The sequence below is a fragment of the Notothenia coriiceps genome, unplaced genomic scaffold, assembly GCF_000735185.1.
Source record: "Notothenia coriiceps isolate Sejong01 unplaced genomic scaffold, NC01 NC01_scaffold00037246, whole genome shotgun sequence".
In the NCBI taxonomy this organism is placed as follows: domain Eukaryota; kingdom Metazoa; phylum Chordata; class Actinopteri; order Perciformes; family Nototheniidae; genus Notothenia; species Notothenia coriiceps.
Genome location: NW_011369947.1, coordinates 26,587,827 through 26,595,720, shown reverse-complemented (window position 1 = coordinate 26,595,720; position 7,894 = coordinate 26,587,827). Strand labels below are relative to the sequence as shown.

The 7,894-nt window shown below is 41.8% G+C and overlaps 1 protein-coding gene across 1 annotated transcript in view; it reads right to left on the bottom strand.

Moving 5' to 3' along the window:
* Positions 1-7,193, bottom strand: part of LOC104966568 (EH domain-binding protein 1-like) — an 18,528-nt gene extending 11,335 nt beyond the window's left edge. Inside the window, exons 1-2 of the mRNA XM_010795751.1 lie at positions 7,012-7,193; positions 6,041-6,089 (exon numbers count right to left, since the gene is read on the bottom strand). The gene's annotated coding sequence lies outside the window, so the exon portion shown is untranslated. The remainder of the gene's footprint in view (positions 1-6,040; positions 6,090-7,011) is intronic.
* Positions 7,194-7,894: the final 701 nt, after the last annotated feature.

Here is a 7,894-nt window from a genome sequence, read left to right as displayed (position 1 = left end):
TATCTGTTCAGAAACTAGACACAAGTTAAACAAGTACAAACCACAGACTGTCTGTGTCATGGAGAATACAGTCGCTGGTTTATTCATGTCTGAAGGCCGTAGTTGTGAGTGTGGACGGTCGGAGCATATACTGCGTTCAGAAAACACGCATTTTAAAAGGTTTTTCGCCTGCCGTCTGTCTGCAGACTTGTCAAAGCATTAATTCATGGTTTTTACTAACCGGTATCAGTATGTTGTTACTTCGGCATCATTTCGAAACGTGTTATAATTAAATCACGCTCAAATATGTTCATTTTGTTGTAGTTGTAGCCCCCTTGCCAGCGATTCTCTCACTAGTTTAGCATACTCAGCCCGGTTGTTGGCCCGGAAAGAACCAAGATTTTGGAGAGCCAGAAAAACTGTGAAAAAGTACCCGCTAGCCGGAACTACCCCTAGTGGAAACGCAACAAAAAACGGGCCGGGTTTGGCACGGCACGCTTAAACCGTGCTGCAGTGGAAATGCGCCATTAGTGAGCCTGAGCAACTTCAACTTTAATGGTTATGGGTTTTTCTCAAGGGTACCTTAACTGTTGCTTTCTAAGAAAAATATTTACTGATTAATTAAATATTTTGTTCTGCTGTATTTACTGTATTTCAGACTGGGGACAGGAGATAGGAATGAGAGGAATGGAGAGTAAAGGAGTGGTTTAAATGAGAGATGCTTCTCAATTTACAATCAATTATGATGTCTTTTGTTAGGAGGAGTCTTTTTCCCTCTCACCTCTATTGTGCCTTTCTATAGATGGAAAGTATGTGTTTGTGCTTGCAAAGACAAGGCAGGAAGAAAGAGCTGACAGCGGGAAAGAACAGAGGAGTTTGCCTTTACAGAGAGCCTGTTAAAGTTCCCCCCTCTCCTTTCCCTGGCAGAAAGGGAGTGTTAAAGAAAGGAGAAAGAGAAGGAAAAAGAATATGGGGAATAAGAGGGCCTGATTGGGTTTCTAACACGTATTCAGGGGAGCAAAGTGTGCTTACATTGTTCTCCTCTCACATAGGGGGAGGCTGTGAAAGAGAGCGACAACTTTGCCGCTCAATAGGGACAGAAAGGAAGAAAGAGAAAAGAGTGAGAGTGGGAGCTTCTTGAGGAGGAAGAAGGGAGGGAGACTGGATTTTGTTTCAGGGTCGATGTTAGTCTCGACATGCGCTTTAGTGTTTTTGACCTCAGTGTCCAGATGTATTCTTTCTACATCTTCTCTCTTAGCTTGAAGAGCATGGATCATGTCACACTGAGACACTGAGACAAGACCGGTTTGAAAAGACCGACTTGTTAGTAAGGGGGTAGCCTACAGTATGCGCCCCCTCTCAACAGTTAAATCATAATTATGGCAATTATTTTTTAAATGATTATCAAGCAAAAGGGGCAATGGGCCATCAAGAATGTTAACATATGTATAAGTGAAAACACACTTCCTGATAAGAGGAGAGCATGAATTGTCGAATTAGGAGTTATTCAATATACATTTGTATTCTACTTTATTAATATCATTGTTCATTGTTTTTAAAAACATAATCAAATCATAATTGTTTAACTTCACAAAAAAAAAAATCTTGGTCTACAGATGAATTTATTCAACCAAACTAAAAGCAAACAATGAGTTGATGAAGTTTTGGTATTTCATGTATGCGTTAATAGTGAAACAAATGTACTGCAATATTTGATTTGTGATTTGGCACAAATTCAGTATTTCCTGATTTATATCTTGGTAAAATGTAATTATAATAAATACTAATGATCTCATTTTTATCAATCAGCCCTACTGCTTGGTTGATAACATGTGAAATCCACCTACCAAAATAACTGAACTTCTGTATTCCTGACCGCTCGAAAAGCTACATTTCTGTCCAATAACAAAATCATGTATTTTGGGAGAAAAAAAATCAAGTTTTCTCATTTCCATCATTGGGCTGACAAAGCTTTTGATTTGGACTCAAATGTCAGCGTCTCCTGCCCTGGGCCGCTGCTCCCCCCCCTCCCCCCCCTCCACTCTCTCTCAGTGACTGACAGATATCTATCGGTTTTTCAATTCATCAGAGCCCCCCCCCCTCCTCAGCCCAACCCCTAACAGGTTGTGCTCAGGGAGCTTTAGCCCGGTGCTTGGTGCTACACTATCAGATGGCATGACAAATGACTTCTCCTTGGCCTCATCACACACACACACACACACACACACACACACACACACACACACACACACACACACACACACACACACACACACACACACACACACACACACACACACACACACACACACACACACACACACACACACACACACACACACACACACACACACACACACACACACACACACACACACACACTAAACAAACATATAGACACACACAATCATCCATACATACACATATCCATTGATAATGGATCATTTCAAAGGCTGTTCTGAATATTCACTTCCCCCTATTTTTTTTCCTACGCACCCCCAATATTGATTGTCCTTATCTGTCATAATTCAGCACAGTCTGAGCTCATTGCAATCACTCTTCACAGATAGACCGGGAAAGGAGGAGGGGGCATGTCTATCAGCTCGCCATGAAAAGCGGAGATAGTTGTCATTTCTACACTTTTCCATTTCTGCTGTCCATTCAATAAATTCTATACATTCTAATAACTCTTTATAAAGCAACTCTATACAACATGGTGGATGGGAGATAAGTCTTTTTTTCATCACGCTCTTTCATTCTGTTCTTCGTACATTCATTTCTCTCTCTTCTTTTCCATTGCTTGCTCTACGGGCTCCTTAACCTGCATCATTATTCTATCCGAGCCCGTGCCTGGCGTGAGTGTTTCCTTATTTCGTGCAGGGCGTCATGGGCACCCTTCTCCTGTTCAAACACATTCAGGGTGCTACATGACACCACACGATGCGTTTCTCCCCTTTCATTTCACCTGAACCCACTGGCCTTTACAATCACAGCCTCCAACCATACAGAGTATCATATGTTTACAATGTACTATCTGTGTTACTGATGGATATATACCAACATTCTCCATAGTGTACAATCCCTCAGACGCATACTTGCCAACCTTGAGACCTCAGATATCGGGAGCATTTCAAAACCACCGCGGGGCTAGTGGATCGCCGGAGCGGTTAGATTAACATTAACATGCTTATTGTAGTTGCGGCCTGTAGCACCATCCTTGATGGAGCATATGTGTGGGCTGGATTTTGTACAGGAAAGGAGTGAGCAGAGGGTAGAGTTGTCGATTCTTGTTCTGTTTTCTGTGACTATCTGCCTCACCCATGGATGTATAATAAGAACGCCTCACCCTCTCAGACTTGCAGTTGCGCATGCTACTAAAGAGACGCGCTACCATGGAAACCAAACAATGGTGTAGCTGTATTAAAGTCAGAGTGGAAACAGCCGTGAGTAAATCTGATTTTGTCAGAAATCGGGAGAAATGCGGGAGAAATATGACCCCGCCGGGAGGAAACCGGGAGAGGGCAATGAAATCGGGAGTCTCCCGCGAAAATCGGTAGGGTTGGCAAGTGTGCTCAGTCGTCACATCTCACATGCTAACAAAATCTGTTCACGTGCAGACATTCAATCCCAAACATCTATATCTGGCTCGTTGCATTCTAGGAAATTGCTCTGCAAGCACTAAATGATCAATGTACCAATAAAATGTGGCTATTTCACTGGTTGCTAACGTTACGGACTGATTATATAAAAAATGTAGTCGCTGCTAACAAAGGTAAACAACAACTACAGTTTACAGAAAACAGATTAAGCAGGAACCCTGATTACCGAATATATCAGTCATTGATTTCAGGTGTTGTTCAATAAGCCGCGCACATGATGGTCTCCTTACCAAATATATCTTGTGAGTAGATGTGATGTGTGTATAAATGTGGATGTTTCTGACGTTTTTTTATGTAGTTATGTTGTGGTGTATAATGTATTTATGTAAATGTATTTGTGTGAGGCCTCGAACAAATTAGAAAATAAATAATCCATCTATTCATGAAGGTTTCTAAAGTAAAACCTTTCTAGGAAATGTTTTCGCTGGTAAACTTTTCTTGCAGGTTAATTTCTTTAACTAATTGTGCTTTGTGAAGCAAAAAAGATGCATAAAGGAACATTTTATAGTTTTTGTAATTAAGTAAACGTATTTAAGATTGGGTGAATGAAGTAAAAGCACACATTCTACACACAGAAATGACCCTGGAACATTTAAGGACGTTCAAAAAACACTTGCCCTGCTCAAGTAAACCAAACTTGACAGTACTAACATAGTTGTTATGGCATATATCCAATGTTGCTTATGCACCTAGATCCTTGAAGGCCACATGAGGACTCTGGCAGGAGGAGTCAGTTCGCTGATATCTACCTGCAGTTCGTATCCTCTGAAGGGAGCATGCTTGGTCAAATGTACATCAGCAGCCGGTGTAGATCTTTACAGAGGAGCAGGTCTCACAGAGCTGCAGCTATTCACCGGCTATCACCTTCTACGGCATATTCCCATATTACTTATATCTAGCCAATTTCTTCAGGGCTACTTGAGCACCTGGAGGGGGGTGAGGGGCAGTTAGCAGATATGGGATTGGGTCTCTCCCTCTCCCTCCACTGTGGTTATTGTCAACAGGGTAGCATTCATGCCTAACAGGGCCACCAGAGGTTATCGCTGAGCCAGAGTGTGTGTGAGAAGAGGAAATAATGCTGCAGGAACCCGACGCATATCGTTCTGTGTAGCCCTCGGGGCCAGAGAGGGGCCAGGGTGATGGTGTGTAGTATATATGTGTGTGAGTGTGTAGTAGCAAAAGGAAAGGAAAAATAGAGGTGTGCATTTGTGTGTTGGGAAAAAGTTAATGTGCTCGACAAGAGCCAGAGGGACGGAGGAGGAAATGGAAATGTGTGCACCTCAAACTGTGAATGTGAAGATATGATGACATAGGGCGAGGTGTGAATGGGTTATTCAGGTGTGCTTTAGTAGTGAATGTATTTACTGTATGTGGGTTGACATGTTTTAGGAAAGGACAGAAATCAAACCAACGAGATGTCTCTGAACCAACATGGACGGTTTATTCTATCTTAAGCATTGTGAAAAAGTGAAGCATAAAAAGCTAAGCCAATATGAAGTGCCTTAAACATGCGTTATTGTATGGCCTGTACGACCTTTAGTTAAAAGTCTGGTTGTGTGGAAGTCTATAAGAAAATGACCCTTCTTCTTATATGATTTATCACGCAAGTAAACATTGGAAACATGAGCTAGTTCTCTCAATCTTAACGTGATGTTCATTTAGTAAACGATGGTCCCATTTGGAGTAAAACAGCAGCGTATGCTTTACGGTTGACTAGCACACAGTCGACAGTTCTCTATCCAGGTCGTCTTTGTGTTTTCTTCCCAACATTTGAAGTCTTTTACGTTGTTTCTTGTTTAGTGTTGGATTGTAATTATTTCAAACCTGTCATGGCACTTCCAAAAAACAAGATGGCAACGTAAATGCCAAACAAGAGGCTTTCAAACCTTTTTCCACATACTTAGGGATGATGTCATGCTGACAACTTCCACTTGGTATTATACAACCTATGGTTACAGTTAGCAGTAAACAGATGCATTACCCCTCCTGCACACTGTTATACAGAAATACTAACAAAATAATCTAATCAACACAGGACAAATGTTTTCTTATTATATACACAGTGACTTAAACACACTAAGCAGAGGCAGTTTGGTAATCTCCCAGCATGCAGCAGAGCTAAGATAGCATCTCACCTCGGCCAGTTATTGCCACGTAGACACATCGCAGCGGGGGGAACGTCTTGGAAACACTGTCATTATAACGTCTGGCTGTAGTTCATGTGTAATTGTGAGTGTATTTGTTAGCCTTCATGTGTGTTTCCCCTCTCCCCATTTAAACCATGAACCACACATGCACAGTACATCCAGGGATTAATGGCAGATCTCTAAATAAGGCCAAATGGAGATGTGGTTGGGAGGGAGCTAAGTGGTGTGAAGGGCCCAGCGGTGGCTGCCTCTTACCTTTTTGTTGTTTTCTTTAATATCCTGAGGATTGAGAAACTTGTAGTCTCTGGAAGAACAGTGGGGAAGGTGGGAGAGGAGGCAGGCAGGGAGAAAATAAAGAGGGAGAGAGAGAGAGAATGGGGGACAGAGAGAGATAGCGGAGAAAGTTTAAATATGCGTCACATGTAATGGCATTAGAACTGTAACATGCAATTTCATAGCAGTGCAATCAACAGAACTAATAGAGTGGAAAATATGTAAAAATAACACACACACACACACACACACACACACACACAGACAGACAGACAGACAGACAGACAGACAGACAGACAGACAGACAGACACACACACACACATGCACACTCTCCCTCTCTCTCACACACACACACACACACACACACACACACACACACACACACACACACACACGGTTTAGATAAATAATCTTCATGTCTGCTCCCTTGATGGGGCTGCAGGTTTTCCATATGTTGTATACACACATTGAACACTAAACATTTAATACAATAATAAGACCCGATTTTTCTTGCAGTTTCATTAAAAACATCAACAAGGACAAACATAAAGACAAGAAACAAGTGAACGGACATTTAACATTACATTCAATCTAAATATGTTCCAGACTCTTTAACTTTGATTATTACTTCGCCTTGTGAAATTTGAACTGTCTGAGTTCCACCCGAAATGACCTCACTAGTCTAACTAGAACAACCAGACTCTGAGTCAGTTTCATCCCACAGGCCATAAGACTATTAAACACCTGCACTTCTGAAAGAACATCCATAACATTCATCTGTTTGCAACTTATATATATATCAATATTCCAATTACTTGTATTTCTATTTTATTGTATTTACGTGTGTGTGTGTGTGTGTGTGTGTGTGTGTGTGTGTGTGTGTGTGTGTGTGTGTGTGTGTGTGTGTGTGTGTGTGTGTGTGTGTGTGTGTGTGTGTGTGTGTGTTTCCTACATTGTGTCGGGCCTGAAGTGGTGCAGCAGGGCGCAGAAGGCCAGGCCGTTCCTCCAGGACGTGGTGAAGTTGGTGATCTTGACCCCGCGGTAGTTCTTGGTGACCTCGCGGCACCACACCAGCAGAGACTGGCTGGCGTTGGGCTTCCCTCCCAGAACCGGGCTCGGGATGGGGCTGGGCTGCAGGAGCAAAGAACAAAGGTTTTGAGTTTAATCTTTCAATATATTCCACCTTCACAGTATGAAATGCATCAACGCGACATACTTATATCCTTTCCCTAAATGAGGGCTGTGTTTTTGGGTCAGAAGGGCAATACACATTATTACTGATAGTTGAAAGTGAATAATCCACGTGGTGGTGCAGGGAGAATATATTTTTGTAGGCCAACTTGGAAGTTAGCATCGCAAGGGCTCCCTCAAAAAAAAGGTATGAGATTTTTCCATTGGATTTCTGAATGTTGCAGAAGATAATCTCTGTGGCAAACAATAGTTTATGGAATTTATATGTTTGGTTTAGCAGGAAATCTCCACATCTTGAAACTACATCAGGATTTTTGAAGCCTGAATGCAATCATCAGAAGTAAAAGCTAACGTTATGCTATAAACAAACCACATAGCGGTCACATGACTTCACCTCATCACCCCTTAGGTGGTGAGGTGTGGTGTGGCTAATGATTTCAAAACAAGTGAAAATCTCTTAAGCTTGTGTTAACCACAGACCTTCTTTCAGGCATTTAACCAAAAGCACGTCCAAAATAAATTGACTTTGAGACAAGGAAACCAGAATCGGTAAAATACTAACTCATGTCCAGGTTTAACGTTCATACTGCAGCACGTCTCTATTGGATTATATCTCTATTAAATGGGTTACATGTGTCTTAAAT